This window comes from Mastigoproctus giganteus, chromosome 1, assembly GCF_048544385.1.
Source record: "Mastigoproctus giganteus isolate SK-2022 chromosome 1, ASM4854438v1, whole genome shotgun sequence".
NCBI classification, from domain to species: domain Eukaryota; kingdom Metazoa; phylum Arthropoda; class Arachnida; order Uropygi; family Thelyphonidae; genus Mastigoproctus; species Mastigoproctus giganteus.
This window is the reverse complement of record NC_143575.1, coordinates 265,766,913-265,779,029: the sequence shown is the minus strand read 5'-3', so window position 1 is coordinate 265,779,029 and position 12,117 is coordinate 265,766,913. Positions and strand designations below refer to the sequence as shown.

General features: G+C 40.1%; 1 protein-coding gene across 1 annotated transcript in view; it reads left to right on the top strand.

Annotated features, from left to right (window-relative positions):
• Window positions 1-12,117, top strand: part of LOC150091934 (acetylcholinesterase-like) — a 33,531-nt gene that overhangs the window by 14,636 nt on the left and 6,778 nt on the right. The window lies entirely within an intron of this gene.

Here is a 12,117-nt window from a genome sequence, read left to right as displayed (position 1 = left end):
TTTAGTTTGTTAGCTACCCGAGCAGGGTCATCAACAGTTGACCCATCGATCTCAAGTGGACCAATCTGATTCATCCCCTTCCTTCTAGAGTTTACATAAGTAAAGAACTCTTTGCTGTTTTTCTTCGCATCCCTTGCCAAGGATCTCTCGTAATCTGCCTTCGCCTGCCTAACCTCCTTTGTAACTTGGTTACAGATCAACTTGTATCTATCATAGGCGTCCGTGTCACGTGTTAATTTGTATGTATCCCATGCATTTTTCTTCTCTGCCATATGCCTCATTAGTTCATCTGACAACCATTTAGGCCTAAACCTTGAACAATATTTCTTAGTTGGTATGTAAAGCCTAGTAGCTTCCACGATAAGTTCTTTGAATGCTTCCCATTTTGAATTTGCTGTTGGCAATATCATCAGTTGATCCCACTGTATAGAATTTAAATACTGTCTCAGTCCATTGTAGTCGCCTTTACGAAAGCAATACCCCTTCCCTTAACCCCTAATGGTAGTTACCTCTTTGAGTAACTCCCACTTCAGCACACTGTGATCACTGCCACCAAGTGGTTCATTTATCTGCAGATTCTTAATGCATGAAGAATCACTACTGATAATCAAATCAAGAGTATTACTCCCTCTAGTTGCCTCCCGAACATGCTGATGTAGAAAACAATCATCCAATAAATCCACAAAAGCCTTGCTACTGTGTGAGTGACCAGCCCCCAAATTCCAGTCAATATCTGGGAAATTAAAATCCCCCATTATAAGACTCTCTGATTTACTGGCCCACTCTATTTCTCCGAACAGTTTCTTATTATACTCATCAGAGTCATTAGGCCTATAGCACACTCCTACTCTCAATTTTGATCTCCCAATGCTTATGTCACACCAAACTGACTCGACACTGCACTGTCCAGCGATGTCGACTGGCTTCACTTCCTTGGATTTTATGTGTTTTTTAACTAATAGCATAACCCCTCCTCCCTTCCTATCCTGTCTATCCTTTCTGTAGACATTGTACTCCCCAAATTCCAGTTCTGCATTTCTTATATCTGTGTGACACCACGTCTCTGAAATCCCCACAATATCTGCCTTTGATGTTTTGAGCAACACCTCAAATTCATCAAATTTATTCACTAAACTCCTAGCATTGGTGTACAGACAAGTATACATGCACCTGTTCTTTTTCTTAGCTACCCTAACACAACCCATGTGTTTACTTGTACCCCAATGATTCCCAGCAGTCTCTGAAATATCCTGCATCTTATTTTCCAGGCTGCGGCTCATTCCAATAGAAGCAGTGCAAGAATCACTTTCACCTCTGCCAGTGGCTACTGTTAATCTATTAGTCCTTGTATCCCCCCAATCTAGCAGTTTTCGGACCCACCTAACATTGCCTCGATAGCATCAGCAAACATTCTTGCACCCTTTCTATTTAAGTGTATCCCATCCCTGTAGAAGCAGTCTCTCCTGTTAACAAGTACAGACCAGGCTGAAAAAAATTCTACCCCTTGAGCCCTGCACAATCTTTCCAGGGCCGAATTGACTGACAGGGCTCTCATCATATACTCCCTCCTATCGTGTCTGGGCAGAATTGCAGACACTTTCAATTTCAACCCTAATTCACGGCTTTTTTTCATCAGTGACCTGTACTTGTCAAGTAATTCCGCCGGTCTCCTACTCTTAATGTCATTAGTGCCAACGTGTACAACTATATCACCTTTTGTGCCCTTAAAGGATGATATCCGCTCTACAACGTCATCAACTTTTGCCCCTGGCAGACATACCCTGGTCCTATTCCACCTATCCTTTTTACAAAGCATGTTTCCCGTTTCCCTGACAATAGAGTCACCAACAACTACTAGTTCCTTTGGGACCAGCGCATTCTGCCTTGCGGGTTGCCGCTGTGTTCCGCGATGACCAAGTGCAAGCTCTGGCATTGGTGTGGGCAGCTGAGAGCTTGATGGGCCCCTCACTTGTAATCCTTCGAGTGTATCCACCCTATCCTTCAAGCTCTCATATAGGCCCATAACAATGCTGAGTTGTCGCCTTATCTCCTTACACTCCTTGCATCGCACACACACAAAGACATCCCCCATGGCAGTATCATGTCCCATACTTGACTGCTCCGCAAACATCAAGCAAATAGTGCATCTTACAAGGCTGTGATTCAGAGGACAACTGCCCCCCTCAGTTCTCCCCTGGGCCACAGCATTCCCATTAGCTTGAGCCCTTTGCTTTGCTGCTCTGGTTTGAGTCATGATTTAGATTTACTTTCAATAAAATTTCAATTTCTGTACAAAATTAAATCCTAAACTTGTATCCAAACACAGTTATAACGCTATATTTATGTTTCAGTAACGAGTGTTATCTGCGAAATCCCTTTATATAACTTTCGTATCAAGTTATGTATTAATTATTTGTTTTTACTAATTATTTATGTTACGTAACCTAAGTGGTTATATGTATAATTAATTATGTTAAATATAATTAATTATATTACGTTTGTAATCTAAGTCGTTATATGTATTTATTTAAACGTACAATTTAACTGCTAACGAAGTTCAACTAACGCTATCTAGTACGGTATATCGTATCACAAAGGCGGGAAAATTACGAACGGTTAGCGGAGTTGAAACACGTGGAAACCTTTACCGATACTTTTATGCAATTACAAGGCCGAGTAAAGAATAAATACACCAAATTAATCAGAAAATCACAAAATAATGTTATACTACTAAATTTAAATCAAAAGTTTTAGAAAAACAATAATTTCAAATCAATAAATAAGAAAAATCCACTTAGCGGCTTTGAAAACGACCGTCTCTAGTAGCCTCGTCAGCAGAACTCTTTAAATTTGAGGCTGATCTGCATTTGGGCCAATTTCATTGTGAAGATCAAGATTGTTGAGTTTCCTGCGTTCAAACGCATTCCCCGACTAGTAAGACATGTTACAAAGATGTTGTTCTTATAGTAGAGTTTTAGAAGCATCGACAATTAAGGCCATATTGCTCAGTGTATATTGTGTGTAAAAATTGCGTGCTGTTGCAATGAGATTCAGAGTTATTGATGATTCGTGTAATTTTCTGTAGATTATCCATGAGTTTATCATGGTAATCAGCTTTGTATCATCAGCGTAGCTAATAGAATTTACCCATCGGGATAAAATTTTGTCCATGGCATGCTCTCGTGCAGGGAACAAAATTTTTAATTAAAATAAAAAAAACCTATCTTTCCTGAGATCTGTGCTTGCTCTTGTTACTCCTGCATACGTTATATTGCCAAAATATCTGGACACCCCTGGTATTTGAGAAAAATTATACTCACCACGTGTCAGGAACAGGTATAAAATCACACTAAAATATACATTCAATCTAAAAGTAATTTTAGATCTTAGTAGTTTATTTTAGCTTATTTACCATGCTTTTCGCCAGTCTCCTTTGTTTACCACCATATTGTTTCACTTAACGAACCTACACGTTTTTCAAGTTGGCGTTAAGAAGCTTCTTGGTAATTGGCTATAATTTCTAGCTGTTTTTAATCTTTTCAAAAAAAAAAATAAAATAAACAATAAAAAGAAAATAATAATAATAAATTAATAAACAATAATGAAATTAAATAAAATATGTCAAAATTTGAACCTCAAACGGGAAAAAATACCCCCGTAGTTGTGCTACTGCGCCCTTCATGCAGAGGATGGCACTCCTCCAGCAACGAGGAATTTCTTGAAAACACCTGCCCAAACTCTGCTTCGATTAAACGGCTCAACAACAAACCAGCTAAGTTAGGCACTGATGTTTCCCCGCAACGGGATTCCAATAACAGTAATATTATTCTTGATGACGAGGTCGCGAGTGTGAACACCAAGATAAACAACTCCACCCCTCCAGCTGAGCGAAACGGCTACCCCCCCCCCCCCCAAAAAAAGCCAAGAAATCCACTAAAACCTGTTCTTCTTCAGCTGCTCACTGGGAAAACCTAGAAGAACTGAACTCCATGCAGAATTAATGTCCCTCCTCCCAATCACACTGCCTTACCACTAGCCAGTAATGGCTGCCACTTTACAAACAGTGAACCGAATATCACAGTTGATGATTATCACCAGACCAAGAACCGGGAACTAAGTGAAATGCCACAGTGCCCCCCGACCACATTCAGAGGCACTGAGGATCCAACCAATGATAGATAAGCGATTTGCTCCTCCCAATACCAGAGAGAATAGAGAACAAAATCTAGTCATCCTGTCTAAGAGGTTGTTATTACCAACTTGAAACCTCAAATGAAAACCATAAAAATTAAAAGCCTCAGAAAAATCCGTAATTCTGGGATCATCATTGAGACTGCTTCTAAAAAAGATGCAGAAAATATTATCCAAATCACAGAGATAAATGAACTTGGTCTTAACGCTGAGATACCCAAACCAAAAGGCCCATCTACTGTAATCTTCGATGTCAAAACAGGAATTTCCAAAGATGACCTATCATATTCTTCCTTGAGGAAGAATATGATAGGAACCTTGCCGATCATATCACCAGACATGAAATTCAAAGTGAGTTTAAAGTCAAGTACTCCACCAAATCCAGATCGGGTACTTGTTGCAACTGGGTAGTCGAATTCCCCCCGAAGATATGGAAAATATTATCCCAACGACAATGAATATTTGTTGGCTGGGGCTCTTGTCGGTTCAAGGTGCACATACCTACCATCAAGTGCTTTAAATGCCTCCGATTCGGACACACATCCCATGTCTGTGTCCGACAAGACTTCACCTGTGGCCACTGCACCAAACGCGGACACACCTACAACAATTGTCCAAACGAAAACCAAGCCCCTAACTGCACCAATTGCAAAACAGCAAAAATGGATCCCAATCACTCCATCCAGGATGTCAAATATCCAGTCTATTTAAGGGTATTGAGAACCATCCAGAACAAAACCGACTATGGCTATACGCCATAGTCGCTGTCCCACCAACGTCCTCAAGTTTCTCCAACTGAATGCCCAAAGAGACAGAAATGTGGTCGATCAAGTTAGAATGAAAATGGTGAAGAAGAAATTGATATTCTCTGTACTGAAGAGCCCTCCACCCACAAGAGGCAGATTCAAGGCTACCCCCATGCATATAGGATCATGCATGGGGGTAGCCTTGAACAACTCCACCCCTCCAGCTTTTAAGAAAGATTTTTAGATGCAGAGGAAGCAATATTTGTAATGTGCTTGTGCCAAGAGAGATTAGAAGTCAGGGTAATCCCCAAAACAGATATATCATTTTGCCTAGAAATCGGAGTGTCACTAAACATAAGCATAGGAGCAGAAGAATCCTTTTTGCGAGATATAAGACAAGACTAAGGTTTGGAAGGATTGAAATCAACTAAGTTGTCTTTGCCCCACTGGGGAATTACCTGGAGATCGGCATTTAAGGAATTGGTAGCATATTTTCGAGAAGTTGAAGCTGATTGAGCAGGACAAGGATTCTCAAAATGGAAAGTGGAATGCAATGTGCTATCATCGGCAAAATTATGGATGGGATTTCCAGTCAATGGAAGAAGGTCATTAATATACAAGAGGAAAAGAGTGGGGGAAAGAACAGAACCTTGGGGGACACCAGCATTAGTGGAGAAGTTAGAAGACAGAGATCCATCTACCATCATCCTCAGTGAGCGATCAGAGAGAAAACTGGATAGCCAATTACAAAAAATAGTTGGCAAACCATAAGATGCACGCTTGTTTAGAAGACCTTCATGCCAAACACGATCAAAAGCCTTTGAGATATCAAGAGCAACTGCTTGTGTTTCACCTAACCTTTCCATTGAATTAGTCCGCAAATGGGTAACATAAGCCAGAATATCACCAGTGGATCGAAACTGACGGAATCCATACTGGCGATCATTGATCAGACGGAAGGTTTCTAGGTAGTTTAAGAGTTGGCGGTTAATTGATTTTTTCCATTACTTTAGAAAGAGTAGAAGTAATTGCAATGGGCCGATAATTGGATGGGAGGGATTTGTCAACCTTTTTAGGAATTGGCTGGATATGAGCAAATTTCCAGGCAGAAGGGAAAAACCCCGTGGAATAAGAAAGTGAAAAAAGGTAGCAAAGAAAAGGAGTAAGTTCAGGAGCACAGGTTTTGAGAACAAGTGGAGAAATACCATCGGGACCTGGAGCTTTCTTAGCATCAAGATTCGTCAAAATCCTTCTGACATCCTTTTGACGGAAGACCACAGGAGGCATTGAATGGAGCGTGTTGGGAATGGTGGGAGGTGTTTTACCAAGATCATTAATACATGAGTTGGAAGAAAAATGGGATGCTAGCAGGTCAGCTTTATCCTTGGCTGAAGTGACAACAGAACCATCTGGTTTGGACAGAGGTGGTAGCAGAGATGGGCAAAAGCTGCGGCCAATAGCTTTGTCAAGAGACCAGAATGCTCGGCTACCATTAAGGTAAGAAGCAAGTTTTCTACGCTTATCCTGTTCAAAATCTAGTTTGAACTGATTAATAACTGCTTTACAATTGTTGCAGGCTTTGGTGTAGGCAGAAATTGAAACCGAAGAATTAGAAACAAGCCAATTACAATACGTTCTTCTCTTGAACAGACTTAGCACATTTATTGGAAAACCAAGGTTTAGATAAAGGACGAGATTTTAAAGTGGAGTGGGGGATAAAGAATTCCATTCCTGCAAGAATAATTTCACTGACATGATCTGAGCAAACGTTGACATCAGAAGTTTTGAAACAATAATCCAACCAAGGAAAAGAATCCGACCGGTATTCTTGTAGGTAAATGAACAATCTGTGCAAGGTCATTAGTAATTGCAAAAGCCTCAGCATCTCGACCAGCTGGGTCGGTGTGACTAGAAAACGGAAGCCAGCTGAAGTTGTGAACATTGAAATCACCAAGGAAAATTACCTCACTGTTAGGAAAGTTGGACTGGAGAAAGTCAAGTTTCAAAGAGAGGAAGTCAAAGAGCTCCAAGTGATTAGTGGAGTTGGGAGAAAGGTAGAGACAACAGATGAATCTGACACAATGAGGTAGAGCGATTTTGAACCAGAGAAGATCGAAAAGAGAAGATTCCAAATTAACAAGTCTCTGACAGGGAATATCGGAACGGACATATGCACAAGTTGCACCTTTGACTCGAAAGGAATCATACAGTGAATAATTTGGGCAACTGAGATGAGCAGTAGTTATTATCATTAGCCATATGGTGCTAGGAAGCCTGAGGCTTATGCTGCACCAGCTATAAAAAATTCCCGAGTTACCCAGAGAGAGAGAGAGAGAGAAAAGTAGAAAGGAATCATCAAGAAAGAGAAGAATGATGATGTCCAGCTCGGGACCCTGGGTGTGCCAAGCCCATACTCACCAGATGTGAGCCCCTGGGGTGTATTTGAAGAAATTATTCTTCGTTAAGCGTAGCGAGTTCATTTTTAATTGCATTTTTGGTTACTATTATTATAATTATTTGTGTATTATTATCATCTTTTTTTCTTTATTTTTGCATTTGTCTACTGACATTATGAATAAGAGGAAGTGTTTTTCATATAATAATTCGGGCGTACGATTGTACCGATTTCCAAAGGAACATAAGGTAATTTATCATAATTGATAGAATCAGGAAATATTTAATGAAATGTAAAAAAAAATAATAATAATAATAATAAAGCTAATTAATAACTGATTCCAAACTTATTGCATTAATTATTATGAATAGTGTATTGATATTAAGCGAATTAATAGTTTATCGAATAATTAAGTGTACAGTACATTTACAAAGTGAAGTCTTAAAAACTTTTATCTCAGTCAGTACTGGTTTATGTATGTTGTCTGTTAGATGTATTGCTACTAAGCTGTTACGTAGTTGTCACATTTCTCTTGTCATTTAGAAGATATATGTAATGCAACATTCCCACACTGTCACCATCTTGCATGTAAAGTCTTAACCACAGTGTCTGTATTCTCCGGGAAATCTATTGCTCCTAAGCTGTTATGTATTGTCTCACATTTCTCTTGCCATTAAGAAGAAATATATAATGCAACATTCCTGCAGTGTCATCATATACCATGTAAAGTGTGAGCCTTTTATTCCACTCAGTGCAGGTTTACCCATGTTGTCTCTACGAGATCTATTGCTGCCAGGCTGTTATGCAAGTGTCACATTTCTGTTGCCATAAAGAAGATATATGTAATGCAACATTCCCACAGTATGTTTTCTCTGAGAGATGTATTGCAGCTTGGCTATTATATATTGTGTCACATTTCTCTTGCTGTTAAGAAGATATATATAATGTAATATTCCTACAGTGTCATTATCTACCATGTAAAGTCTGAAACTTTTATCTCATTCTGTGCAGGTTTACGTTATGTTCTCTGCAAAGATCCATCATTGTTCACTGTTATGTAGGTGTCACATTTCTCTTGCCATTAAGGAGCTATATATAATCCATTTCCTCACTGTCATCATCATCATCATCATCATCATCATCCATGTGAATTCTGAATCACAGTGGCATCATCATAGTGTCCACTCTATATGGGACCTCTGGGAGATCTAGCATTAGTAGAGGCATTTGATGCAAGAAAGCAAGCTTATGCAGCATCAGCCAAAAAAAAAAAAAAAAAAACCCACTTCCACTTCACCCCCCCTGTTCGTTCAAAATACCTGTCCAGCTGAGCCTTAAACTTATTTAGGCTATCAACTTCCACTACAAGGGATGGAAGTCTGTTCCACCAATCAACCACCCGCTGGCTAAAGGCAAATTTCCGCACGTCTATCCTACATCTGTCTTTCCTCAATTTGAATTTATGCCCTCTCAGGTGATTATTCTGAGCTAGAGGAAGAATCCCATCAGCATTGAGCATGCTCAAACCATTCAAGGCTTTATACACCTCTATCAGATCACCTCGCTGGTGCCTAGTCTCCAGACACTGTAATTTGCAAAACTTAAGCCTTTCTTCGTAAGAGCACCCCTTTGTTCCATTCACTAATCTTGTTGCCCTTCTCTGTACTCGTTCCAGCAGCTCTACATCCTTCTTGAAATGAGGCCTCCAGACCTGTATACAGTACTCTAGGTGTGGCCTGACCATTGCCTTATACAACGGAATAATCACCTCCTTATCCCTGCTGGAAAAATTCCTGTATATCATTGACAATACTCCATGAGCTACTCTTGCAGCCCATCTGCACTGCTCAGAGAACTTCATATCTGCCTGCACAACCACCCCCAAGTCCCTTTCATTCTCTACCACTGTCAGTGTAGTACCACAGAGTTGATACGCTGCTCGGGGTTGCTGTTTCCCATGTGTAGTACTTTACATTTGTAAATGTTAAACTTCATTTGCCACCTCTCAGCCCATCTGCTCAACCTTTCCATATCCTGTTGCAGCAGCATAGTGTCAGTAGTGTCCTTGACAACCCTGCCAACCTTTGTATCGTCTGCAAACTTGGACATTAAGCTTGATATACCACCATCAATATCATTTATAAATACAGAAAACAATAATGGACCCAACACTGAGCCCTGAGGGACTCCACTAATAACATTAGTCCACGATGAGCAGTGTCCATTGATTACCACTCTCTGTCTTCTCCCCCTCAACCACCCCTTTATCCATAGCAGCAACTTGCCTCCAATGTCACACTGCTCCAATTTGTGTAGCAGTCTTCCAGGTGCAACAGTATCAAAAGACTTTCTAAGATCCAAGTAAATCCCACTTCAGCCCACTGTGATCACTGCCACCTAGTGTTTCATTTATCTGCAGATTCTTAATGCATGAAGAATCACTGCTGATAATCAAATCAAGAGTATTACTCCCTCTAGTTACTCAAAGAGGTAACTACCATTAGGGGTAAAGGGAAGGGTTATTGCTTCCGTAAAGGCGACTACGATGGACTGAGACGGTATTTAAATTCTATACAGTGGGACCAACTGATGATGTTACCAACAGCAAATTCAAAATGGGAAGCATTCAAAGAACTTATCTTGGAAGCTACTAGTCTTTACATACCAACTAAGAAATATTGTTCAAGGTTTAGGCCAAAATGGATGTCAGATGAACTAATGAGGCATATGGCAGAGAAGAAAAATGCATGGGATACTTACAAATTAACACATGACACAGAAGCCTATGATAGATACAAGTTGATATGCAACCAAGTTACAAAGGAGGTTAGGCAGGCGAAGGCAGATTACGAGAAATCCTTGGCAAGGGATGCAAAGAAAAACAGCAAAGAGTTCTTTACTTATGTAAACTCTAGAAGGAAGGGGATGAATCAGATTGGTCCACTTGATATTGATGGGTCAACTGTTGATGATCCTGCTCAGGTAGCTAACAAACTAAATGAATATTTTTCATCGACATTCACACATGAGGAGTTATTCAGCGAGGGGAATGCCAGAGGTGTATTCAACTCTAGCAGTAAGCTACAGAATCTTGAAATACCTGGGAGTAAAGTGGAGGAGAAACTGTTGAAGATAAACACAAGAAAAGCATCCGGGGTGGATGGGATCTATCCAGTTATATTAAAGGAGGCAGCAAAGGAAGTAAGCAAACCCTTAGCCATAATTATGAGAGCTTCCTTGGACTCAGGGGAGGTACCCATAGGCTGGAAATGTGCAAATGTGACCCCAATTCACAAAGGAGGAGAAGGATCAAAGGCTGACACAAGTAATTATAGACCTGTGAGCTTAACTTCTGTTCCAGGAAAATTAATGGAGGCACTGGTTAAAGAAGCACTGCAGGATCATTTAGACAAGACTTCAGTTATAGCTCGGACACAGCATGGCTTTGTTGACATTGGAGTGTGACATTGGAGGCAAATTGCTGCTAGGGATAAAGGGGTGGTTGAGGGGGAGAAGACAGAGAGTGGTAATCAATGGACACTGCTCATCGTGGACTAATGTTATTAGAGGAGTCCCTCAGGGCTCAGTGTTGGGTCCATTATTGTTTTCTGTATTTATAAATGATATTGATGATGGTATATCAAGCTTAATGTCCAAGTTTGCAGACGATACAAAGGTTGGCAGGGTTGTCAAGGACACTACTAACACTATGCTGCTGCAACATTATCTGGAAAGGTTGAACAGATGGGCTGAAAAGTGGCAAATGAAGTTTAACATTGACAAATGTAAAGTACTACACATGGGAAACAGCAACCCCAGAGCAACGTATCAACTCTGTGGTACTACACTGACAGTGGTAGAGAATGAAAGGGACTTGGGGGTGGTTGTGCAGGCAGATATGAAGTTCTCTGAGCAGTGCAGACGGGCTGCAAGAGTAGCTCATGGAGTATTGTCAATGATATACAGGAATTTTTCCAGCAGGGATAAGGAGGTGATTATTCCGTTGTATAAGGCAATGGTCAGGCCACACCTAGAGTACTGTATACAGGTCTGGAGGCCTCATTTCAAGAAGGATGTAGAGCTGCTGGAACGAGTACAGAGAAGGGCAACAAGATTAGTGAATGGAACAAAGGGGTGCTCTTACGAAGAAAGGCTTAAGTTTTGCAAATTACAGTGTCTGGAGACTAGGCACCAGCGAGGTGATCTGATAGAAGTGTATAAAGCCTTGAATGGTTTGAGCATGCTCAATGCTGATGAGATTCTTCCTCTAGCTCAGAATAATCACCTGAGAGGACATAAATTCAAATTGAGGAAAGACAGATGTAGGATAGACGTGCGGAAATTTGCCTTTAGCCAGCGGGTGGTTGGTTTGTTTAACAGACTTCCATCCCTTGTAGTGGAGGTTGATAGCCTAAATAAGTTTAAGGCTCAGCTGGACAGGTATTTTGAACGAACAGAGGGGTGAAGTGGGTTTTTTTTTTTTTTTTTTTTTGGCTGATGCTGCATAAGCTTGCTTTCTTGCATCAAATGCCTCTACTAATGCTAATGCTAATGCTAGAAACCATTCAAAATATTTAGAAACATTTACTAAAATATTATATATCATAATAATTATATATTTAAAAATATATATGTGAAAAAACAAAATTACCATGTGTATACTTCATAAATTAAAGTATAAGAATATATAAAAAATTGGGGAGGGAGTGAAGAAGGAAAAAAAAAAAAAAACAGGGGGATTCGAACACAGGGAGAATAAAAAGTTTTGTTTAACATTACCACAAA